This window comes from Ceratotherium simum, chromosome X (genome assembly GCF_057802395.1).
Source record: "Ceratotherium simum simum isolate JZ-2026a chromosome X, ASM5780239v1, whole genome shotgun sequence".
NCBI classification, from domain to species: Eukaryota; Metazoa; Chordata; class Mammalia; order Perissodactyla; family Rhinocerotidae; genus Ceratotherium; species Ceratotherium simum.
Genome location: NC_141940.1, coordinates 77,049,579 through 77,077,099, shown reverse-complemented (window position 1 = coordinate 77,077,099; position 27,521 = coordinate 77,049,579). Strand labels below are relative to the sequence as shown.

The following is a 27,521-nucleotide window of genomic DNA, read 5'->3' as shown; positions in this document are numbered from 1 at the left end:
AACAATCAACAACTACAGCAAAGTTGCAGGGTACAAAATCAATCTACAAAAATCAGTTGCATTTCTGTATGCTAATAATGAAGTAACAGAAAGAGAGCTCAAAAAGATAATACCATTTACAATTGTATCAAAAAGAATAAAATACCTAGGAATAAATCTTACCAAGGAGGTGAAGGACCTATACAATGAGAACTACAAGACGTTATTGAAAGAAATCCATGATGACATAAAGAAATGGAAAGATATCCCATTCACGTGGATTGGAAGAATAAACATAGTTAAAATGTCTATATTACCTAAAGCAATCTACAGATTCAATGCAATCCCAATCAGAATCCCAATGACATTCTTCACAGAAATAGAAACAAGAATACTAAAATTTATATGGGGCAACAAAAGACCCCGAATAGCTAAAGAAATCCTAAGAAAAAAGAACAAAGCAGGAGGCATCACAATCCCTGACTTCAAAACATACTACAAAGCAATAGTAATCAAAACAGCATGGTACTGGTACAAAAACAGACATACAGATCAATGGAACAGAATTGAAAGCCCAGAAATAAAACCACACATATATGGACAGCTAATTTTCGACAAAGGTGCTAAGAACATGCAATGGAGAAAGGAAAGTCTCTTCAATAAATGGTGTTGGGAAAACTGGACAGCCACATGCAAAAGAACGAAAGTGGACCATGTGTTATCGCCATTCACAAAAATTAACTCAAAGTGGATCAAAGACCTGAAGGTGAGACCTGAAACTATAAAACTCATAGAAGAAAATATAGGCACCACACTATTTGACATTGGTTTTAAAGGAATCTTTTCGGATGACATGTCTACCCAGACTAGGGAAACTAAAGAAAAAATAAACAAGTGGGACTTTATCAGATTAAAGAGCTTTTATAAGACAAATGAAACCAGAATCAAGATGAACAGACAACCAACCAGCTGGGAGAGAATATTTGCAAAACATACATCTGACAAGGGGTTGATCTCCATAATATATAAAGAACTCACACAATTGAACAACAAAAAAACAAACAACCCGATCAAAAAATGGGCAGAGGAAATGAAGAGACACTTCTCCAAGGAAGATATACAGATGGCCAATAGGCACATGAAAAGATGCTCAACATCACTAATCATCAGGGAAATGCAAATCAAAACAACACTAAGATACCACCTCACGCCCGGTAGAATGGGTATAATCACCAAGACGAGAAACAACAAATGTTGGAGAGGATGTGGAGAAACAGGAACCCTCATACACAGCTGGTGGGAATGCAAATTGGTGCAGCCTCTATGGAAAACGGTATGGAGATTCCTCAAAGAATTAAAAATAGAGATGCCCTATGATCCAGCCATCCCACTACTGGGAATCTATCCAACGCACCTGAAATCAACAATCCAAAGAGGCTTATGCACCCCTATGTTCATTGCAGCATTATTCACCATAGCCAAGAAGTGGAAGCAACCTACGTGTCCCTCGACTGACGATTGGATTAAGAAAATGTGGCATATATATACAATGGAATACTACTCAGCCATAAAAAAAGACAAATTCGTCCCATTTGCAACAACATGGATGGGGCTGGAGTGTATTATGTTAAGTGAAATAAGCCAGAAAGAGAAAGACAAACACTGTATGATCTCACTCATATGTGGAATATAAACCAACACATGGACAGAGAAAACTGGACTGTGGTTACCAGGGGCAGTGGGGGTGGGGGGTGGCCACAGGGGGTGAAGGGAGTCATCTATATGGTGATGGACAAACAAAAATGTACAACCCAAAATTTCACAATGTTAGAAACCATTAAAACATCAATAAAAAAAAATCATATGATCATCTCAATAGATGCAGAAAAAGCATTGGACAAAATTCAACGTCCATTTATAGTAAAAATTCTCAACAAAGTGGGTATAGAGGGAACATACTTCAACATAATAAAGGCCATATATGACAAACCCAGAGTTAACATCATACTCGACAGTGAAAAGCTGTAAGCATTTCCTCTAAAATCAGGAAGAAGTCAAGAATGCCACTCTCAGCACTTTTATTCATCATAGTATTGTAAGTCCTAACCACAGCAATCAGACAAGAAAAATAAATAAAAGGCATTGAAATTAGAATGGAAGAAGTAAAACTGTCACTATTTGTGAAAGACACGATTCTATATATAGAAAATCATAAGGACTCCACCAAACAATTTTTAAAACTAATAAATGAATTCAGTAAACTTGCAGAATACAAAATCAAAGTACAGATATCTCTTGTGTTTCTATACACTAATAACAAACAATCAGAAAAATAAATTAAGAAAACAGGGGCCGGCCCCATGGCATAATGGTTGAGTGTGCGCACTCCGATGCTGGCAGCCCGGGTTCAGATCCCGGGCATGCACTGACACACTGCTTGTCAGGCCATGCTGTGGTGGCATCTCACATAAAGTGGAGGAAGATGGGCACAGATGTTGGCTCGTGGCTGGTCTTTCTCAGCAAAAGAAGGAGGATTGGCATGGATGTTAGCTCAGGGCTGATCTTCCTCACAAAAAAAATTAAAAAATTAAAAAAAAGATATTAAGAAAACAATCTCATTTGCAATTGCATCAAAAAGAATAAAAGACCTAGGAAGAAATTTAACCAAGAAGGTAAAAGACCTGTATTCTGAAAACTGTAAGACATTGATGAAAGAAATTGAAGATGACACAAAGAAATGAAAAGATATACCACACCGTGGATTGGAAGAATCAATATTGTTAAAATGTCCATACAACCCAAAGCAATCTACAGATCCAATGCAATTTCTAACAAAATCAATGGCATTTTTTACAGAACTAGAACAATGAATCCTAAAATTTACATGGAACAACAAAAGACCTTTACTAGCCAAAGCAATCCTGGGAAAAAAAAGAAGAAAGTTGGAGGCATCACACTCCCTAATTTCAAAATATACTACAAAGCTATATTAATCAAAACATCATGATCCTGGCAGAAAAAAAGACACACAGATCAATGGAACAGAATTGAGAGCCCAGAAATAAAACCACACATATACGGAGAGTTAATCTTAGACAAAGGAGCCAAGAACATACAGTGGAGAAAGGAAAGTCTCTTCAATAAATGGTGCTGGGAAAGCTGGGCAGCCACATGCAAAAGAATGAAAATAAACCATTATCTGACACCATAAACAAAAATTAACTCAAAATGGATTAAAGCCTTGAATGTGAGACCTAAAATCATAAAACTCCTAGAAGCAAATAAAGACAGTACAGTCTTTGACATCAGTCTTAATAGTATCTTTTCAAATACCATGTCTACTCAGGAAAGGGAAACAAAAGAAAAAATAAATGGGACTACATCAGACTAAAAAGCTTCTGCACAGCAAAGGAAACCATCAACAAAACAAAAAGACAACCTATCTACTGGGAGAAAATATTTGCAAATCATATATCTGACAAGAGGTTAATTTCCAAAATGTATAAAGAACTCATACAACTTAACAACAAAAAAATAAGCAACCCGATCAAAAAATGGGAGAAGGATCTGAACAGATATTTTGCCAAAGAAAATATACAAATAGCCGACAGGCACATGAAAAGATGTTCAACATTACAAATCATTAGGGAAATGCAAATCAAAACTACAATGAGATACCACCTCACACCCATCGGAATGGCTATAATTAACAAGACAAGAAATATCAAGTGTTGGAGAGGATGTGGAGAAAAGGGAACCCTCAGACACTGCTGGTGGGAATGCAAACTGGTGCAGCCACTATAGAAAATGGTATGGAGATGTATCAAAAATTAAAAATAGAAATACCATATGATCCAGCTATTCCACTTCTGGGTATTTATCCAAAGAACATGAAATCAATAATTCAGAAATATTTATGCACCCCTCTGTTCATCAGAGCATTATTCACAGTAGCCAAGATGTGGAGCAATACAAGTGCCCATCAACGAATGAATGGAGAAAGAAGATGTGGTATATATACACAATGGAATACTACTCAGCCACAAAAAAGACAAAATTGTGCCGTTTGCAACAACATTGATAGACCTTGAGGGTATTATGCTAAGCGAAATAAGTCAGACAGAGAAAGACAAATTCCATACGATTTCACTCATATGAGGAAGATAAACAAGCAAATACATAGATACAGAGAACAGATTAGTGGTTATCAGAGGGGAAGGGGGTGAGCGGAGGGTAAAAGGGGTAAAGGGGTACATATGTATGATGATGGATAAAAACTAGACCATGGGTGGTCTACATGATGCAGTCTATACAGAGCCTGAAATATAATAACGTGCACCTGAAATTTATACAATGTTATAAGCCAATATGACATCAACAAAATAGTTTAAAAAAAAACTCCCAGAAGAAAATATAGGCATGAAGCTCTTTGAAATCAGTCTTAACAATAGCTTTTTGGATCTGTCTCCTCAGGCAAAGATAACAAAAGAAAAAATAAATAAATGGGACTACATCAAACTAAAAAGGTTTTGCACAGTGAAGGAAACCATCAAAAAAATGAAAAGGTAACCTACTGAATGGAAGAAGATATTTGCAAAGAATATATCTGATAAGGGGTTAATATCCAAAATATATAAAGAGCTCATACAACTCAATATCAAAGAAACAATCCAATTAAAAAATGGGCAGAGGACCTGAAGAGACATTTTTCCAAAGAAGACATACAGATGGCCAACAAACACATGAAAAGATGCTCAACATCACTAATAATCAGGGAAATGCAAATCAAAACCAAAATGACATATCACCTAGCACGTGTCAGAATGGCTATTATCAAAAAGACAACAAATAACAAGTGTTGGCGTGGATGTGGAGAAAAAGGGAACTCTCATACACTGTTGGAGGGAATGTAAATTGGTGCAGACACTATGGAAAACAGTATGGAGGCTCCTCAAAAAGTTAAAAGTAGAACTACCATAGGATCCAGTAATTCCACTTCTGGGTATTTATCCGAAGAAAACAAAAACACTAATTTGAAAAGATATATGCACTCTTATCTTCATTGCAGCATTATTTACAATAGCCAAGATATGGAAGTGATGTAAGTGTCCATTGATAGATGAATAGATAAAGAATATGTGCTATATATATACAATGGAATATTAATCAACCATAAAAAGAATGTAATCTTGCCATTTGCAACAACGTGAACAGACATGGAGGGTATTATGCTGTGACATGAGTCAGATATAAAAAGGCAAATACCATGTTATTTTACTTATATGTGGAATCTAAAAAACAAAACAAACTAACAAAATAAAACAGAAACAAACTGCTCATAGATATAATGAACAAACTGGTGGCTGCCAGAGTGAAGGGGAGTGGGGCAATGGGCAAAAGTGGTGAAAGGAATTAAGAGGTACAAACTTCTAGTGGTAAAATAAATAAGTCACGGGGATGTAATGTACAGCATAAGGAATATTGTCAATAATATTGTAATGGCTTCGTGTGGTGATAGATGGTTATGGCACTTGTGATCATTTTGTAATGTATCTAGATGTCAAATCACTATGTTGTATATCTGAAACTAATATAATATTTTATGTCAACTACACTTCAATAAAAAAAGAAATTTAAAAAAATGCTGGTGGTCTGGGTGTTCATTTGTGCTTGTTTGTGAGATTGGAGGATGAAGATGCAATAAAACTTAGGATAGAATAATGTCATGGCAATGACCCCAAATAAAGAAATTAATAGTATGATGCAGCTATAAAAATGGTAGTTATGAAGAGTACATAATAATAGGAAAATGCTATGGGATAATGGTAAGTGAGAAAACAGGACAGAAAGGTATATGCGAAGTGCTTTTTTTTTTTCATTTTAAAAATCTTCGCATAGAAATGTGTTTCAAAAGCTTATGTCAAAACCCCAGCAATGTTCATGTTAGGGCACTGGAACTGTGGGTGAATTTCCTTCTTGTCTCTATTTATGCAACTTCAAATAGTTCTTATATTATTGTAATGATAAATACATGCTCAATTTGCAAATTAAAAAAGAGAAGGAGGTAAAAATCTCCTTCAAAAATTTATTCAACAAATATATGTTGGACGTCTACAACATGCCATGTATTCTGTTAGGCACCAGATCACAAGGAAGAGGGAATATCAGAATAGCCTGTCAAAAGGAGTAAAAAAGTACCACTTCTGAGAATCTTGAAGAAAAAGGCAGATAACTGTCTGCTTAGCTGGTTTTGATTTAGTCTCCTGGACTAGATAAGCCAGATCTTTGGGGCCTCAAACCACTGGTAAGCTCTAACCTTAGTAGACTATCTCAGAAAAACAGGAAAGTTCTTTGGTTATCAGAGATGGTCAGAAACTCGAAATAAGTCAACAAGAGATCAAATTACTTCCTCTCTCTTTTTATCTATAAAATATAAAAGTTGGAATAGGTGTTCTGTGAAGGCCATCCAATTCTGATGTACATGTGGTCATCAGCCTCACAGAGCAAAGCAACCTGGGATATCAAAGTTCATGAGAATAAACCATGAATGGAACTGAAATACATAGAACCTTTTCACGCACTTTGGGAATGAGGGTAACTCCACTGAGAAGTTGGTCACATGACCTTTAAGATATGAGATTTTATGGTCAATCCTTGGGTTGATTTAAACTGGAGTTATTTATAGTAGTGTGGGATGGATAATGCCCTCTGTTCTCTACTAAGCTTTTTGGCTAAACTTTCTGAATTTCTCAGATCTTAGGGTCTCTTGATGAACTCTTTGGCTAGCAGATCTCATAGAAGCGTAAAATAATACAATAGTAATGATAGCTATTAGTTGTTTCAATGCATTAGGAACAACACTATATCTTATTTGATCAAACTAAATAAAAGTTTTCTAGAACCTTACAGCTGAAACATCTGCCTGGAACACCTTCTCCCCCTTGCTCTGGCTAACTCCTACTCACCTATTATTTGTCTCAGGCACCACTTTGTCCATGAAGCCTTCCTTAATCCCACCTTTGCTGCTGGTTAGGGCCCCTCTAGCCTTTTTACATATCTCTGTTATAGCACTAATCCCCATGTCTTGTCATCACTGTTTTAGTTGTCTGTCTCACCCACTAGATCTTATGTTTGTCATGGATAGAGAATCTGTCTTATTTATTTCAAAAAGCCTAGAACAGACATGTCAGTAAATATTTGTTACATGATAGAGTATAATAAATAATAAACAAATAAATGGACCTTCATTTTATTTTATACTCACTCTGAGAAAAGTAACAAATATTATATTTTGCTTGGAATGTGAGTCTCCAACTTCATGGGGCATTCAAGCACCTGAGGGCACTTATTAAACATGCAGATTCCTGAGCCCTTTTGACCTGGGCCAGGGAAACTTGAATCTGAGGCATGTTACTCCTAGCATCAGATGAATCTCCAGCTCTCATTGCTAGTTATCATTCCATTCAGAATAATATGAAGCAATAAGGAATAGTCAAAAGATTGATCCTGGGTCCATTTAGACAAGTTAAGTTGGGAGTGGGGGAAGGCCACCTTGGGGATGGGCTCATCATGAAAGCTGATATTTGAATAACCACTACCTGGCAAAAAATTCCTCATACTCCCAATCGGTCATCCATTATCAGAAGAAGACAGCCTGAAAAAATTGGCTCACCATCTTCGGAGAATTGCAAAACTTCGGAGAATGAAGAGGCCTCAGCAATTATCTTTTCCACTGTACAGATGGGGGAACCGAGGCACCAAGTGAGGGAGTAATTTGCCTTAGTTCATACAGTGAGTCAGTGGTAGGGCTGGTACTAAAAACCAGGATTCCTAACTCCTGTAACAGTGAAATTTCCGCTCGAAAATGATGAGTCTCTAATTGTGAATTCTCAGCCATTATAACACCACTGTATGAGAAATCTTTTAAGATTATGGATAGGGAATACTTTCTGACACCTCTCAGACCACATCACAAAGAGAGAAGGCAACTCTTCACAGAAGCAGCTTACTGTAGTGGAAACAGTCTGGGCATTGGGTCAGAAAGACCCAGGTTCAAATGTTGTGTCAGCTACTTAGTAGCTATGTAAAGGTGGACATGTTACTTAACCTCTCTGAGCCTTGGTTTCCTCATTTATAAAATGATGCTAACAATAACTTCCTCTTAGTGTCATTGTAAGGATTAAATAAGATGATGTTTATAAAGCACTTAGCATAGCTCCTCATACATTTTAAGCACTCAATAGATGGTAGCTATTATTATTATATCCTAAACAGTGGTTTATTCTGCCTATCCAAACCAACAGGAGTTTCACTACGCTAGAATCCTGGTGCCTAGGGAAAGATGACAACTCCCACTTCTCTCACCAGCCCTGTATCCTGCTTAGGAAGAGGAAACCATCCCAAGTCATTCTTAGTCCAATTTAATGTGCATCATTCTTCCACTGAAGAACGCAGCTCCTCCTCAGAGAACTGGAAGGACTGAAGAGTCAGAAGTAAGTCACTGGGATAAAAAATACTTTTAATCCCTTGATTTAGACTGAGGAAGAGAAGGTCAAGCAGTGACATCATAACAGCACGTAAGTATAAATATTTAGGAGACAGTGACATGCTCTTCACCAAGTCAGCTGGGACAGGAAAAGAGTCAGTGAGCACAATGAAAAGAACATGGTAATCGATTGGTCCAGAAAACCTGGGTTTGAGACCTAGAGCTGTCACTTATGAGGTGCGTAATTTTTGGCAAGTCATCTTACCCCAAAGAACCTTAGTTAGCTCATTTTTTAAATAAGGAGGCTGGACAAGATAGCAATAATAATCAATTACATCTGTGCAGTACTTTATTGCAAAGCCTCTCATATAATACTAACATCTACTTCTAGTTCTAACTTTCTATGACTCTAAAAAGAAATGACACTAAATGAAGGTAGGAGGATCAAGACATATGCAAGGAAGGCATTCAAAGTGTGGAGGTTATTGTATTAATCAGAGGGAGTTGTGGAATCTCCTTCTCAAAGGATCTTTGTGAATAGATGAAAGACACGGTCTGAATAGTCAGGGTAAATCATGCTCTGAGACAAGGGGTAGACAGAATGACTATAGCAGATTCTTCTGACAAAAGGACTCCATAATTCCACGATTCTCCTCAAAGATTAGGATGAAAAGGCCTAAGGACTGATTGGTAAAAGATGGCCCAGAGTGAGAAGTCCTCTTGCCTGTGAGTTAAGGCAAGTAAGCAGGCTGACCTGAGACGTTATTTCCTTAATTCTCTAATCTGTCATCCACTTGGGCCTGCCTACCACCAGAGAAAATGTCAGCAGGAGACTGAGCCTCAGGCTCTCCCCACAAAGCAACAAGAGAAAGTGTCTCAACAGAACTGAACTTCATTCCCTTAAGAGCCATGATATAGTTCTGAGCGAGCTTCCCCGCACATACCCTCTTGTATTTCTCAACCCTTCCTTCTCTGAACGATGCCAGCCAGGCCTGAGGAATGAGAAACAGCAGCTGGAGCAGCCAGCAGAGTCTTGAGCATCAGAACTAGGTCACATCTCAGAGGACTGCTGCAGGAGACTCTATCCATCCATCACTGACCTGGACTGGGAAGGCACATTGGGCATTATTGGGACTAGAGGCCCAAAATATGACCCAAGGTCTAGGCCTTATTTCCTTTATCCCTCACTAACCTGACTGCTTTCCACTTGCTTGTTAATGGTTCTGTGGAGAGACCCAGGGCAGCAGCAAGGGATAAATGAAAAGATGTGTTCATGTTGGCCTCAGCATTCTTGGTAATGCTTTCAGCAGAGTCTACCAGAGGGACATTTCAGTGCTATAGCCCAAGCCTGACATGGAATTCTAAAGAGGGAAAAGGGAGTCAACTCAAACTGAGCTCTGCCTCACTACTCTGCTTTATCATTCAAAATGTAGATACAAATCCCAAACTTTCAGGGTTGGTAGAAGGATTAAATGAGAAAACAAATGTAAATAAAGTTCTTAGCATGGTGCATGATGGGGCCTTGATAAATGCTTATTCTCTCCCTTACTCATGGAACCTAGGTAAACATTCTGCATAGCTTCCAAGAAAGCAGAGAGAGTGGGATATTTGCTAAAACACCAGAGTTGGAATCAAACAATCTTAGAATCATGCCTAGAACACTGCCTGGTACCTAATAGGCCCTCAATAAGTATATGTGGGCCGACTGACTGACCTAGGTTCTGCTGTTAACTTATTGTGTGACCTCGGGCAAATCACTTACCCTCTCTGGGCCTCAATTTTCCTGTCTGTAAAATGATGACAATAATCCTTACCAAGCCTAACCCACAAAACTGTTGAGACCCACATGAGAAAATGTATATGGAAGTGCTGTACATCTGTTAGAGGTAATTATTGTTGCACTTAGAGAGTCTAGGTCAGAGAAATTCCCCAGAGGATGGTGTAATCTTCAAATCTACTGGCTTAGCTAGGATTATACGGAGGGAGAAGAAGAGGGAGGGACAGCCAGGAAGCTAGTCAATGACACTCTGAAGTTCTTGGTTCATCAATTTCATTCAAAAAGTGATAGAAAAGACCTGGACCTTATCAGGGATAAAAAGTACCCCAAAACAGAGATATTCCATCCTCCTATCTCCTGAGGGATTTTATTCAACCCTAAGAGTCAATGTAGCACAGTAACAATAGCATATATTCTGGAACTAGACATACTAAGTTGAAATTTGGGCCCTGTCACACACCTCATGTGTGACTCTGAGCAAGTCACTTGACCTCTCTGTGGCTTAGTCTATTTACCTTAAAGTGCAAGTCATAATAATAGTACTTATCCCATAGGCTGTTATGAGGTTTAAAAGAGTTTAGACATGGAAATATGTTAAGACTTGTGCCTGACACAGAGTAAGAATTATAGAAATCCAGTGTTAGCTATTATTTGTATTATGTAGCAATGTCATCCTTTCGAGGAATATGTCATGGGAATGCTGACCCTTGTCTTAGCTTCTGCTTTTCTGACCTCCTGAAAGCCCTTTTAATCAGTGCTGTTCCACAAAACTAATGTTCTCGAACTCTGCAATGGCTTTCTACGCCACTGCTTGTTTGCAGCTATAAAACAAAACAACTTTACAACGAAGCCACCCACTCTCTCCTGACCTTCATTTTTCTCCTCTTCCCTGAATTAATATTAAAGTTAGTATTCAATGCAACTACCAATGCAAACCTCCTGGGAGGCTTTGAAACACCAACTAGTCCATTTTTCACAAGAAATTACTCAAAATGCAATCAAGACCACACTAAAGAGAATATTCCATATTTTGCCAATTCCATTACTCTTTCTCCTGCCTTGCAAAGCTCCCTTTTCCTATGGGATCTCAAATAAAAGAATGAGTCATCCTCAGAATGGAGAGCAATGTCAAAGCTCAAGGAGACAGGAAAAGTGGAAGGTAATGCGGCAAACCAGGACTGATTGGCAACTCTACACAAGATGACGGCCTACTTCAGAAAACTCTACGTCAAGCCTGACATTGAACCCTGTCCCACAGCCCACCACACAAAACTCAATACAACTTGGAAATCATCCTACTAATGCCTCCTCACATTATTTGACAAACAGGGAAACTGGTGCCCACAGAAGAGGCTCAACGATTAAGCAGCAGAGCTGGGATGAAATAGCTTTATGCACTTCATTCGGATTCCCTGAGCACCTATGCTGTGTCAGGCACTGTTTTAGTTTCTTTATCTATTTTATTTCCTTTAATTTTCAAGGCAGCCCTGTGAGGTAGGTACTAGATGGCAAGGCCAATACATCCTCATTTTACAGATGCACAACTGAGAGTCAAAGATGGTGAGAGACATGCCTCAGGTCACCCACTCATCAACCAGATCTCCTCACTTCCAGAGCAATGTGCTTTCTGCCACACCATGATGTCTTAAGGAGGAAAGAATATCGAGGGCATTGACCAGGGGAGCCTCTTTCATAAGTGTCTGGAGATGCCTGTCCTCTAGATAACCCCTGAAATTCATAGCTGTGAACCGCACCACTGGGCAGAGTTGCTGCTAAACCTTCCCTCAGCTATGCAGGTCCAGAGGACTGCCAGAACCATTTCTATGAGTAGCACAATTCACACTTACATCCTAGTTCAGGGGTTCTCAATGTATGTTCTGACGACCAACTGCATCAGAAACACCTGGGAGGCTTATAAAACATGTAAATTCCTGTCCACACCTTAGAGCTTCAAAATCTGAATCTCCCTGACTGTGGTGTTGAGGGGAGAGAGACTAAGAATCTATGTTTAACAAGCATACCAAGTGCTCTAATGAATACTAAAGTGTGACATACATTGCCCTAGGAATATAATCCCTGCTACCTTTTTCCAAGGAGTGACTATGAAGATCAAGAGGAAATTCAATCATTTATTGATGTATGAACTATTCACTAACATAAACTAGGCTCTGTGAGATAAAAAAACATGGTCCCCACTCTGAAGGGGCTCATTGTCTAAATGGGTGAGACAGATAATGGTGATGTAGTGGGATAAGTGCTAGGACAGGGGTTTGCACAAAGACAAAGGTGACCTAACCCTACATAGATGGGATTAGGGAATGCTTCCTGGAGAAAGATGCCTGAGATTCTCTTAAAGAATGAATAGGAGAGAAACAAGGCAAATAGAGGAAGGAGTTCCAGGCAGAGGGACCAGCTGTAGAGTTCTAGAAATGTTATTTAGTCTGATCAGATAATGTACTGTGCCTGGAACATCAACAACAACTGGTAGCAATTATTACTATTGTTCCTACTATTACTATGTAGCCAGTGGTAGAAAGAGCAGTGACCTGACTGGAAATCAGGGGACCTATGTTGGAGTCTTAGCTCTGCCATTTTGATAATATTTGACCTTGGGCAACACATTTCTCTTCTCTGGTCCTCAGTATGCACATCTGTAAGGCAGTACAGATAGTCCATGCCTTACAATGATTTGACTTATGATTATTTGACTTTACAATAGTGTAAAAGTGATATGCATTTAGTAGAAACTGTGCTTCAAGTTTTGAATTTTGATCTTTTCCTGGATATCAAACTGCAATATGCAGTATGATACTCTCTTGTGATGCTGGGCAATGGCAGTGCGCCACAGCTCCCAGTCAGCCACGCCATCACGAGGTTGTACACTTACAACCATTCTGTACCCACAACCATTCAGTTTTTCACTTTCAGTACAGTATTCAATAAATTACGTGAGATATTAAACTCTTTATTATAAAATAGGCTTTGTGTTAGATGATTTTGCCCAACTGTAGGCTAATGTAAGTGGTCTGAGCATGTTTAAGGTAGGCTAGGCTAAGCTATGATGTTCAGTAGGTTAGATGTACTAAATGCATTTTCCACTTAAGATATTTTCAACTTACTATGGGTTTATCAGGGTGTGACCCTATCATAAATCGAGGAAGATCTGTATTTCATTCCGTAATTCAACAAATACATACTGATCATTTATTACATGCCAGGCACTGTGCTAGGTGCTGGAGAGACAGTGATAAATAATAAAGGCAAGTAGTGGTGAAGAAAGACAAGTTACTTTAACAAAGTGTGATGAATATTCTAAAAGAAACGGGTTATGCAGAGCCAGCCCGGTGGCACAGTGGTTAAGTTCTTGTGCTCCGCTTTGGCAGCAGTCCAGGGTTTGCAGGCCCGGATCCTGGGTTCGGACCTACACACTGCTCATCAAGCCATGCTGTGGCAGGCATCCCACATAAAATAGAGGAAGATGGGCACAGACGCTAGCTCAGGGCCAATCTTCCTCAACAAAAAGAGGAGGATTGGCAATAGATGTCAGCTCAGAGCTAATCTTCCTCACCAAAAAAAAAAAAGAAAGAAAGGGGTTACAGGAATAAATGGCGGTATGTGACAAGGAGTACAGTATTGATTTTCTCAAATGAGAAAACTGGGTATGAAAATCCCCCAAAAGTCATCACTATGCAAATGAACATTATTCTGTTAGAGGTAGCTATTAGAAGTATAGAGGAGAGCTGAATTACCATGCATCTCAACTTTTTTAACCCATGCACTCTATATGCATCCTCACTCTAACTTCTGGGTATTCTCCATCTCAAAACAATTTTGCCCCAATGTCCTTTTAGTAAGCATTTCAAATATGTTTCTTCAAACTACACGCCTTCTGTCTATCCCCCACCTCGGATTTACCTCGCACTGTAAAGTGTTCCTGAGAGCAGAATAGTATGTCTGGAGAAAACAGAAATGAGCTCCTGAAACAGGTCTGGGGATAAGGAATTATAATTCTAATCCTGGTGCTCCTGGGAAAAATCCCTTACCCTCATGGGCCTCCATTTCCCCATCCACAAATGGGGATTAGGGTCTGTTAGGTCCACATAATGTCCTATGTCCCTTACAGTACTGCCGTTTAGTGAAGGCCCCTCTGCTTCCTCTGGCATAGTGAATGACCGAGTGACAGCTGCATGTATGGAGGGGTGAGATATATGTATCTGTGCTGATCAAGAGTGGCATCAGTCCAGGAGGCTGGACTCTGCTTGGAAATCTACAGACAAGCCCAGACTGTTTGGAATTGATGAGTCAGCGAGCCCCATGCCAGACAGGGATCCATACAGCAAGCCCAGAGAAGAGAAGAGGATAGGAGTGCTATCTCTGGGCAAATCCTCCAGCTTTCAGTCCATGAGAACTTTGGCGCTTGGGCTTAACAGAAAATCTTAAAGGGCTATGGCAGGACAAGTCAATTCAGCAATGCTGAGTGTGCGCACCAGGAATTCAAGAGCACAAAGGAATGGAAACTACTGGGTGTTTGATTCTTAATCTGTGCTCACAGAAACTCAAGTATGATTACCATTTTTCATAGACCAGACATAGGAGAGATTCATTCATTCGTTTATTCAACAGATATTTATTCAACATCTGCTATGTGCCAGGCAGTGGTCTGAGCACTGAAAATATAACAATGAACAAGTCAGAAAAGTCTCTGTAGTCATAACCATATAGCTGCAACAGAAAATAAATAACTAAACACATAAGCAATGTCAAATAGCAATAAACACTATGGAGAAAACAATGAAGTAATGAACATGAAGTAATAGGATAGAGGCCAGGGATAGATTAGACAGTTTGGTTGGGAAAGGCCTCTCTCTAAGGAGAGAATGTTGAAGCTGAGACTTCAAAAATAGAAGACAAATCAGTCATGTTAAGAGTTCCAGAAAGGGGGAACTTTAAATGCAAAGACCCTAAGATTGGAATGAGCTCATTGTATTTAAGGAACAGAAAGAACATCAGTGTGTCTGGAAAGCAACCAGCAAAGCGGACAGTGTTATGAAACAAAAGTCAGAGAGGCCTAGGTCACACAGGATTTTGTGGGCTAATATAAAGATCATGGATTTTATTCCAAAAGTAATGAGGAAAAGATGCTATAAGGTTTTAAGCATAGAAGTGTTAGGTTCTGAATTCCATTTATGAAAAGTCATACAGAAAGTAAGTGGTAGAGCTGAAATTCAAGCTCAGGTCTGTCTATGTTTAAGCATTCCCAGACCCTATCTTACAAAGGCACTGCACAACCCAAATCACACCCCAATGGAGGGCCAAAAGCAGAATGATTGGTAGACAAAAGATTGGAGGAACAGACTTTTTAGCCACCTAGACTGGGAATGCTTCTTGGGCTGTGGATGTATGTTTGTGTGTCAAAGGGATGGGGGAAGGGATGTAAAGAGTTTCTTAATGAAAAAAGAGACTGGGGAGACTAAGATGGCCATAAAGGCTGGTTTGAGAAGCAACAATCAGGCTTCAAATTTCCAGCTCTGCCAATCACTAGCTATGTGACCTCAAGCAAGACCCTTGGCCTCTCTGGGCTTCAGCTCAGTGTTATCTGCAGTTAAATGGAAATAATAATGCCTACCTATATGTCAGAGTGTTCTGAGAGTCGTATGAGAAAATATATGATAAATAATTCAAGTTCAGATCTTTGCACATAGTAGGTATTTAGCATGTGTTATTATATAGGATTGAAAAACTTTAGAAGGAGGGAAGGTAGATGAGACTGAAAGAGAAGTTACAGACCAGTGAGTGTACTTTTAGTCCTAGAACAAATCAGGCCAAGGCTCTTGCTGATAGGCCATGGGACAAGATTTTTCAACTCTCCTCTTCCTGATACAGCTGAGACACTAGGACAAGGGATAGGGCTCATTTGCACTGGGTAGAAGTCCCTCCCAAGCCATTTCTCTGCATGTTACAAATCCTGCACAGCAGCAGCTTTACTTGGTTTTTAAGGACAAAGATTCAGAGACTGAGTTGGATCCAAACACCTGCATTACAATGCAGGCTATGGAGACCTCGAGTAGTTAGAGTTACCATTTCCTTAACATCTACTCCGGGTCAGGTGCTTTATATCCATTATTATTATTACATTTAAACCCTTCAATAATTCTATAAGGAGGCAAGGCAGAAATTCCCATTCAACATATAAGAAAGCTGAAAAGGAAAGTGACTTGCCCAAGGTCACTCACCTAGCAAGTGGCAGAGCTGGAGTTTGAACTCTACTCTGCCTAACTCCAAAGTCCATGTGTTTTGTACTTGGGCCACACTGTGCTCCTTCCCCTCTTTGGGCTTCCAAGTGTGTGACCTTAGACAAGTAACTTCACCTCTCTGAACATCATTTCTCTAATCTCCAAACTAAGGGTAGTAATTTATACTGAATAGGGTTATCAAGAACACTGGAAAGAATATATGCACAAACCTCTTCAGCACAGTGGGTACTCAGAAAATTTTTGCCATATCATCAGATTATTATTAAATTTCAACTATATGGTTTGAACAGCCATGGTCACGGTCTCATTCTCCTCCTTACAATGACAGACTGGAGGCCTACTAGAATCTTCTAATCTCCACACTTCCTTTCTGGATAAGAGATTGCAAGGTTATCTCAGGATTGGGTGGATCATCCAGTAGCAATTCCTGGAAAAGCTGGAGTTGGAACAGAGAAAGACCCAGCACCCCACCTAGCAAAGTAGGTCATGATGAAGGCTAAGAGGCATGGGCCTGGGAGTGGATTGCAACCTGGCTGTAGGCTGCCCTGTCACATGTGGATTACACTAAAAATACAAGCTTCCTTGCAGCACACAGTCAAGAGGAAGCAAAATAAGCTTTCTCCCAAATTCATCAAAGGATTTCTGGAAGAACAAGTGAGTGGTAGAGGGTGGGGACCCATCTAGTGGTTGCCTATTATCAGCCAATGCACAAGCAGCCTAGACTACATGGCATGATGATGGGGTGAACAGGCTTAGCATCTGGAAGAGACTGTGGCCTGCTCTGATCCTACCTCACTGCACTGCTAAAGAAAGCAAACTGAGAAGAAAGTGATAGCTGAAGGGAAGAAAAGCAGAGAGTGGGAGGAATCCAAAAGGATTATTCAAAATCACCTAGGCTGAGGGCCCCCAAACATAAGTGCACAAGAATCATAGGGTCCACTTAAGACCCTGGGACATGGGAATTGGAATTTTTTTAAGCATCTCGTTGATTTGGATGATTAGTCAAGTTTGGGAGCCACTGCGGTAATCCTGAGGTATTCACTACCTCCAAAACATTTAGAGGCAAAAAACTTTCTTTTTTTAGTTGCTTTACAACATCTATTCTTCTAAGATGTTTCTGCATTTATTCAATTATTCTTTTTATGTCTTTTAATAAAATTTTGTGGTTTTCTTCACTTGGATTTAACACCAATCTTGTTAAGGTTATTCCTTGATGTCTTTCATTTTTTCCCAGCTTTATTTAGGCATATTTGACAAATAAAAGTTATATATTTAAGGTGTAAAATGTGATGTTTTGATATATGTATACAATGTTAAATGATTAACACAATCAATCTAATTAACATACCAATCACCTCACGTAGTTATGATTTTTTTTGTGCATGGTGAAATCACTTAAAATCAACTCTCTTAGCAAATTTCAAGTATACAATACATTATTATTAACTACAGTCACCATGCTGTACATTACATCTCCAGAACTTACTCATCCCACATAACTAAACCTTTGTACCCTTTGACTAATGTCTCCCTATTTCCCCCACCTCCCCAGCCCCTGGCAACCACCAGTCTTCTCTCTGCTTTTATGAGTTTCACTTTTTTTTCAACACTTGAAAAATGTTGTGTGGCTTCCTTCTGGCCTCCATGATTTTGGATGATAAATTCTCTCTCATTTAAACTGTTTTATCTCTATAGATAAGATGTCATTTCTTTCTCAAAACTTTCATAATGTTTTCATTTGTCTTTAGTTTTTAGAAGTTTGATGATGGTGTGTCTTGTCATGGATTTCTTTGAGTTTATCCTATTTCAGGTTGATATGGAAATCAAAAGATGTAGCTGTACTGCCAACTTTCCCTAAACTGCACTCGATATAATAAAAATGCCACTGCACTAGAATCAGAAAACCTGCATTCAAGTCCCAGCAATCCCATCAACCAGCTGTATTTACCTTGGAAAAGTTCTTTCTCTTTGGGCATTTTCCTCTTCTGTAATATGAGAAGTTGAACTCAAGCTGATCTATTTCTAAAACAATATAATTCTATTATCTGATTCTATTGTGATCTTAGCAGTTATAGCAATAGTCACAGATGGGGCTCAGTAGGGCATTGCATGGATGACAACAAAGTGGCTCAGTAGAGTAGAGAGACAGATAAATACATGCATGATCACTGCCTCCAGTCACAATCTTGCAAGAAAAATGATCCAGATCCTGTCACCTCCTCTCTTGATGGAAACTTCTAGAACCAAGGATCCTGGTCAATATGGTATCTAAAATCAGAAAGTGTCTTTGGATACTTTGTGAATCCTGGTGCCAGACATATCTAGGTTCAAATCCTGATCCTGCCACTTTCTTGCCGTATGACTTTGGGAAGCTTATTTTGTTTCTTTGCGTGTCATCCATCAAATGATGATCAAAGTCACATCTTCCTTGTATTTTTGGGGGGAGGATTCAATAAGGTAATGGTGGCAAATTGCCTGGCATATAGTAGGTAAATAAGGTGTTTATCTTCACCCCTTTCCTCTCAGTGAGGGGGTAGAGTAGCTTGGAGAACACAGGAAGTTGATGATCATACAGGAAAGGAGCACCGAATTTAGCCTCATCTATACTTCCATCATGCAGAGTAGCAGTAAAATCTTCATTAAGAGCAAGACCAGATTTGCTAATGAGAAAACTCCTGAGCTTTCCAATTAAAAGACTTTCCTATGGGGCTGCCTAGATTAGTCTCATGCCTCTCTCTTCCAGAGACCAGTTAGTAACAGATGAAATATTCTGACTGAGACCTTGGATATGGCTTCTGCAAGAAATCCAGGAGGGTTAGTGACTCCAATATTATCTCTTTGACCCCACTTTACCTTAGGGGCTAGAGCTCTGATTCCCAATGTCCAGAGATTGGGTTACCAGAAGGAACCCTCAAGCCACTGCTGGCTGAAGCTTATTATGATTCTGGGCAAGAACTTTAAGTGTTAAGCAGGAGATACTTAGTGTCCAAGAAATAAGCAAAATAACTCAAAAAATATATGTTTCAGGAGCCAGAAATGTAGGATTATGAAACTACAAGCCAAGTAATCTTCAACTATCAAGGGACTCCTAGGAACTACATGAAAGCTCAACTAGGCCACCAAGCCAACAGACCCCACCTAGGTCAAAACCACCAGATCCTGAATGTAATGAAGCCAAATTGCTCTATCTCCTTTTCTCTGTTCATCCTAGACTGAGCCATCATAGAATGAGGAGAGTAGGAAGTGGGGATTGGATAGTGGACAGCCTACTCATTCTTTCATCCAACTACCAAGTATAGTGAATCAAACAGTCACTAGATTGGGAGACCCTTGAATGCAAGGATCACATTTGTCTTGTTCTATGTCTTTCATAGAGTGAACACTAAATAAATAAATGTACATCAAATGAGTGGATGGAAGGAAGGATGGATGGATGGATGGATGAGTGAATGGTATGCTAGGAAAAGGACTAAAATATTAGGAAACCTAGGTTTTAGTTCTGCCAGTAACTGACATATGATATTGAACAAGTTGTTTTTCTCTGCTGGTCGTTGTCTGTGTATAACATTAGATTATCTCAAAAGGCCTTGCCAACTCAACTTCTCAATAATTTTTGTGATGCCCTCGGTGGTGCTTACCAGCCCTGGTTCAGGAGTTTATCACTATATTCTACCCTGCCATTTTCTGATCCTGTTGAGTTATTGGAATGACATGGGAGGAGAGTTGCTTATGGAGGGAGGCAGCACAGCATAGTGTGAAGAACATAGGCTGTGAACAGGCTTAACAGGCCTAAATTCCAATCCCAGTTCTGCTATTCTAGCTATACATCCTTGGACATTAAATTCCTCTCTCTGTATCAACCTGGTTGATGAAGGCCAGAATTGGAAAGTTTAGGCAAGCCAAACAATATAAACTACTACTCTCAATTTTCAATTACACAGATTTCATTTATGGACAAAGTAGAACTGTCTTTAGTGTGGCTGGTGCAGGACTTGTAACTCTGCTGTCCAGGTGAGGAGGCTGGGGACTTTTCTTGTCAAAAGACAAGAGGTTTATGACTCTGAATGCTGCTCTCTTTCCACTTGTCAAAGATAGAACCTTTAATCCTTCTAGGCTAGAAATAAATAGAAAAAGGAAAGAGGATACTAATGTTTCCTAAGCAACTAGTATGTCATAAACATTATAACATGTTATCATTTCTTTAATCTGAAAAATAGTGAAAAACACAAAAATTAAAAATCAAACATAATCCCTCAAATTAAAAATTAAATAAAGAGTCAAAGAAGCCCTCCTCCATATCCCATTCCACTCCCAAGAGGTAACCAGGGTTAGCAATTCGGTATATATCATATGTCACCTCCTAACTGAGGTTTTCCCCAATCACCCTATTTAAATTTGCCACCCCTTCCCCCAGCACTCTAGAGCACTTCACTCTTTATTTTTCTCCATAGCACTTATCATCATAAAATGTACTATATAGTTTGTATATTTGTATGTTTATTATCTGTCCCCTCCACCACCTCCAAGAAAAAGTAAGCTACATGAGGTCAGGGATCTAGGTCTCTTTTGTACTGCTGAAACCTCAGTACCTAGATCTTTGTCTGGTATATACTAAGCAGTCAATAAATGAATGAATGAGTCCTTCTTGATATTTTTGTAAATTTGTACAGACATATCTGCATATATCAAGTTGTATCCCTATATAAACACAAACACATTTTATCAAAAATTGACTCATGTATATTCTTCTGAAATTTGCTTCTTTCACTTATCTTTCTATTTAACTATATTTTATCCTTTTTAAGGATTACATAGCATTCTCCATTTTTATTAATTTATTCACCAATTCCTCTACTGGTGGCCATTTAATTATATGTATGCTTTTGCTATTATAAACTTCTGTAATAAACCTCCTTGTGCAGTTATCTTTAAGTATGTGCACTTTTAATTTCCACAGAGTCAAGTTCCAAAAGTGAGATTGATGGGTCAAATAAAAAAGTATGCACATTTTCCAATGTCTGTTACTTTATGAAATTCACCCAAAAGTGAGATTGATGGGTCAAATAAAAAAGTATGCACATTTTCCAATGTCTGTTACTTTATGAAATTCACACAACTACCCTTAGAGGTAGATGTAAGTATCCTCATTTTAAGGATTAGAAAACTGAGGCTTTGATGGTAAAGTGACTTGTTTTGGATACACAGCTAGTCAGTAGCAGAGCCAAAGTCGAAACATGGGCCTACTGGAATCCCAGACTTCTCCATTCTTTCTACTATACCATACTAGTTTATGAGAGAAGGGCAGATAAGACTACAACTGTGACATACTGTCAGGGGAAGAGTGAAAGTGTTAAACTCCCTAAAACATAAAACTTACTTAATTTATACCCCAAACCTAAATTCAACTCCTACCCCTTCCATTTAATATTACCAAATACTTGAAGTATGATTAGCCCCACTTCCTAGCTGTGTGTGCTTATGCAAATTATTTTACCTCTCTGAGCCTCAGATTTCTCACCTGTAATATGAGGTAGAATGATGCTTGCCCTGTCTTACAGGGTGGCTATAAGATCAAATGAGTTTCTATTTGGGAAAGTCCTTTTTAAACTGTAATGTGCTTTACACTCTTGAAAGCTACTCATAATTGGAACTGCTTCAACCAGTCTGAACAATGCCTTGTGTTTTGCTAATGCCTACGATCTTTACAAGAAGTCCAGGATATAAGCTGAAATTAATGTCCCTATATTACAAATAAGAAACTGAGATTCAGAGAGGCAATATGACTTAAAATTATGACCCCAGAGCTTTTAATGTCCATAGGAATGATCTAGTCCTGCAGTTTTTAAACTGGGTTCCTGTTGCCTAGAGCTTCGTCCCCAAAATTTGATTGAAATTTCAAAATTAGGTTCCAAATATTTTTTGAAAAAAAATATGCAAACTCAAATGTGCTCTAGGCCAAGTTTTAATATATTTGAGATGCCAACACATGAACCTGGGCTTCTGGGTAACCTCATTTTTGTGCAGATCTCATTATAAAACAACAGTCTCTACATATTTGAAACTCTTTGCAACTATGTCATTGATTTGGAAGGTTGGAGCTCAACACTTGGCTTTTTTAAATTCAGGCCTGCGTATGTCTGCTCATATCAGATTCTAACAAACAAGTTATCCTCTACTTATCAGTACATATAAGGATTTGCATGAAATTGTTCAACCAAAGTTGGATGCCAAACCTGTTATCAATAAGCTTATTTAAAAATGTCTGTGCTTGTTAAAATTGCTTTATTGTTTACTTTGATTGACTTTATAATAAGTAAATTATATTCATTGAAATGTGGTCTTTTTCAGATATGAGTCAGATCATATCAGTTTTCTGTTCAAAACCCTCCAAAAACTTCCCATCTCACTCAGAGCAATGGTAGTCTTTACTGTGACCTACAAACATGCCCCCTCTCATAACTTTTCCAACCTCTTCTCCTACCACTCTCCTCCACCAACCACAGTGGCCTCCTCAATGTTCCGAGAAGGCAAGAGATATATTCCTGCCTCAGGACCTCTGTGCTGGCTGTTATTCCTCCTGGAATCCTCTCCCTCTAGATATCTGCATTCTTACAAATTTGAAGGTTTTTCTTAAAAAAGTTTCTTTCTCAATTAGGCCTTCCCTTGAGCATCCTACTAAAAATTATACCACTCTCCATTCTCCTTCAATTCTTAATTTTTTCCATAGCATTTATCACCATTTGAAATACTATACATTCTACTGTCAATTTCACCCTACTTTAATGTAATTTCCATAAAGTCATGGGATTTTTGTCTGTCTTATTTATCTCTATATCCCCAAGACCTAGAACAATGTCAAGCACACAGTAGGTGCTCAATACTTGTTGAATAAATGAATCAATGAACTTATAAAATACATTTAAAACTAATAAAATACCACTTGTGTCTACATATACTAAGATTCCATGTAAGATTTCATTTCAACATAAAGAATAGACCTGCTAAAAATAGTTTAAAGACTATTGATCAAGTTCCAGGTTTTCATATTACAGAGGAGGAAAGTAAGACCCAGAAGGGAGGAGTCTCAAAAAGGCCCCATAGTAAATGAACAAGCTTTGTCCTCTGTCTTTTACAAGCTTTGTTTGTTGCTTTTCTACCAGGTTACTTCAAATATCCTCTGTTAAGAGGAAACCAGGAGTCCAGGGTCTCCAGAATGGTACAGGTTGATCCAGATCAGGGGCAAGAAAGCCAAGTAAGATGCCCCAGGAACTAGGGCAAAGTCAATCACAGGGTCTCCAGGAAAGTACTGAACTAAAGGTTGCAGAGTAAGAGGTAGAGGATTTAGGGGAAAGGTGAGGTGAATAGTTGGTAGCCAAGGGGATCCCAGAGATACTGAGTAGATGCTATCATTTGGCAAGGCTCTCAAGGCAACGGCTATACATGGCCAGCTTCAGGGCAGCTGCATCTGGGATTTGCCTCTAAATCTCCTCTGGCAATATCCTGGCTTCTGTGGTTTCTATACCACTTCCAAACTGCCTTTATATAATCAAGGACTCACAAAGATCTGGAAAGGCCCCTCTAAGATCATCTAGTCTAATAACCTCATTTTATGAAGGATGTACTGAGGCCCAGTGAGAAAAGAGGGCTTACCCAAATTCATTCAGCTAGGAAAAGGCAGTGCTGTGACTATAGTCATGGTCTCTTGCTCCCCACCCAAATGTCCTTTCCACTAGTATCACAGGAACTCAGGACTGAAAGATAGTGGGTAATCAAGTCCAACCCCACCATGCCCATTTCATATTTAAATCGCCATAAAGGGAAGATCTCACCTCTCTGTGGATATCTCCAATAATGGGATCTAATTCCATCCCAAGGTACCCTATTGCTTCCATGTACAGCTATGAGAGTTAGAAAAGCTTATTATTTGCCCTTATAATGAATTAAAATATGTCTATGAGTTCCACCCAAAGGTACCCATTATATCCCCGGGGGCCACACAGACCCTATCTGCTTCTTCTGACCTAAGACAGCCTTTCAGACATCTGAGAACAGCACTCACACCTCTGCTTCAATCTAATCACGTCTAGCTTTTTAACCATTTTCATGGGACCTGGGTTTCAGATCCACCTCCAGTCTGCTCCGCCCCTCTGGACATGCTCCTATTTTTCTGTTGTCACCTTTAAAGTAGAGGAGGATCCTAGATCTCAGCATAGTCCTCCAAGGGAGTTTCACCAGGGCAGAGGACTTCTCTCTGTCTAGGTTATACATGTGTATTAATGAGCTCAAGAGCATTTTGGCTTTGCAGATAGTCAAAATTCACTGTCTGTATCTGACCAACTAGAACTACTAAGTCTCCTTCACAAGGATTTGACTGACTTCTGGTTTTTAGTCATACAAATAAGGAGCTTAAAAATTGTCACTCCCATCCATACAAGAAGAAAAATAATAAAAATCCCTTCTTTGATCCACAAGAGAATTGAGTTCACAGGGAAACCCTTAAAAATTGTAGATACAGGCAGGAGGATACAGGGAATTGCAGCTTACCAGAGCAGAAGCTCAGGAACATAAACATTCATGGGAACCAATACCTGGGTAGGAAAACCTAATCTGTAACTGATTAATTACTGAAAGCTCAGTGAGGACAAGCTTGAGAGTTAAAAACTCCAGGGGAGCCAAGTCTCAAGCAGACCACTACACTTTCATAAATTTTATTTCCAGGAGGCCTACCAGGTTCTCACAATGAAGATCAGAGAAAAATACCAAAAATACTCTTGTGCTACCAGCAGGAGAGGGGAAAAGTAGCCATTTTGGAAAAAAAAAAAAAAAACCTAGAGCATTCTGTTCTCTTAAAAAGACCTGCTTCCAAGGGAAGGCTCTTACCAGATCTTACCTGACCTAGGGAATGGGAAATACACAACTCCACCCACTCTAGCTTTCCATTTCAGGGAGGGGATATATGCAACTCCAGCCACCTCTAGCCTTCCTGCCTCACCTAAGGGGAGGGGAATGAGAAGTACTTCTGAAAGTTACAGCTCAGGGATACAGGTTCAATAAAATGCTGAAACCTAATTACAGGACTACAGAATGCTTTCCTTCTCCCTACACCTTCCCACCACATTGATAGGGATCCTGTATAATAATGGGATTAAAACTAAAAGAACTGCATTTCTCATACCTTATTTAAGAAGTCTCTAGGGAAATCCAAAGACAACAGGGGAGACAAAAAACAAGAATACCAGCGGAAATTTTAGCCTCTGACAGGTACAACTATAGCAAATGGTAAACAGAGCCTAACTCCTAGTCAGATAAACACAGAACCTCAAATTAAAGGCCTAGTTACCTCAGTTCCTTTTACTCAGTATATCATGTCAAGCTTTCAACAAAAAATTACACGACATATTAAATGACAAAAAACATTTGAAGAGACAAAGCAAGCATCAGAACCAGACTCAGATACGGCAAAGATGTTGGAAGCATCAAACTTGGCATTTAAAATAATGATGATGATTGAGATAGGGAGTCAAGATGGCAGCGTAGGCAGACTCTGAACTCACCTCCTCCCGCGGACACAGCCAATTTACAACTACTCGTGGAAAAATTACCCCTGAGACAGAACTGAAAACTGGATAAGAGGAACTCCTGCAACAACAGACAATCTTAACTGAGGTGGAAGAGGCAGAGACTCCCTTCCAGAGAGGAAAAACACCGCCTTCACAAGCCGCCAGCTTCACGGCCGCCGGGAGCAGCTCACAGGTACGCAGCCTCCCTGGAGGCGCGGGGCCCTGAGCCGGGAACGCCCCCGCTGGGGGCATTTTGTGGACCCAGCACAATCGACACCAGTGGCATAATATCTGACTGTGCCTGCTACTAAAGCATTGGGGAGCACCCCCAGAAAACCCGGTTCACAAAGAAACTAAAACTGGCTCTTAAAGGGCCCGCACACAAACTCACCCGTTCCAGAAAGCATCCTAAAATCACCAGAAAGAAAGGCGCACAGTGCTTCGGTGACAAGAGACTCACCTAATAGGCCCTGAGTGCATCTCGGTGAGGGGTGAGACCTCTCCAGGGACTGGGACATTGGCGGCGGCCATTGTTGTGGCCTGGTGTGAGCGTGCTGACACAGACGCCATTGGAGTTCTCCCTGAGACCTGCTAGGCCAGGGTCTGCTCCACCCGCTAGAGCACCGATTTAATCCAGCTCAGCCAGGGCAGGCAGCCCACCCTAGAGACTGGCCCCACCCAACGACAAGCCCTCAGGCAACGTGTGGGCCTGCATAGATTGGTGACTGGATTCTCTGCAGCCTGGCAACTGAGCTGACTTGAGCGGGGCAGGGTGTGCACAAGGAGCGGGTGGAGAGTGTGGGGTGGTGGCGGAGTGTGTGGGGCTCCCGCCGTGGAGAGACTGGGTCCGCTTGGGGAGGTCGGGGCGCTCACACGGGGCAGGACTGTGTTGACTGTGTGTGTGGACCTGTGGGCAACAGGGCTTGTCAGCTGCAGAAGACTTGTGCTTCTCAAAGACCCACATAGGAGGTTTGCCCCACCTTCCAAAGCCTGAAACAGTTGGGTGCTCATGTGCCTGAGGGCAGCCCCACCCAGCTGCAATCCTCAGAGAGCTGACAAGAGACCTAATAGGCTAGAGGTTTACAGCAATTGTAAGGCCCTGAGCCTAACAACCTGCCACACTGGGGGCCTACTCACTTAAAAGAAATACTGCAACACAAATGTGGTATTAGAACTTACAGCCAACTGTGCTGGGGCTCCCCACACCTGATAAAGAGACTGAAGGGCCCACAACAACTACAAGCAGCTGAGCATTACAACAGCTGGCCAGGAGCATAACTCAGCCTCCCTGGGTGCGTATAGGGAGAGCTAACAGGCCACAATAGAAGGACACACATAGCCCACATAGGGGCCACCCCTGGAACATTGAGAACTGAGGGAAGCACTCTGGAAGCCTCCTAAGGCATCACTTACATAAGGTCACCTATCCAAGAGCAGGAGACGTAGCTGACCTACCTAATACGTAG

General features: G+C 40.0%; 1 long non-coding RNA gene across 1 annotated transcript in view; it reads right to left on the bottom strand.

Moving 5' to 3' along the window:
- The window catches only part of LOC147911897 (uncharacterized), a 234,260-nt gene extending 207,392 nt beyond the window's left edge, over nucleotides 1–26,868 (bottom strand). The window contains exon 1 of the long non-coding RNA XR_015550699.1: nucleotides 26,516–26,868. This is a non-coding gene — a long non-coding RNA (uncharacterized LOC147911897). The remainder of the gene's footprint in view (nucleotides 1–26,515) is intronic.
- Nucleotides 26,869–27,521: the final 653 nt, after the last annotated feature.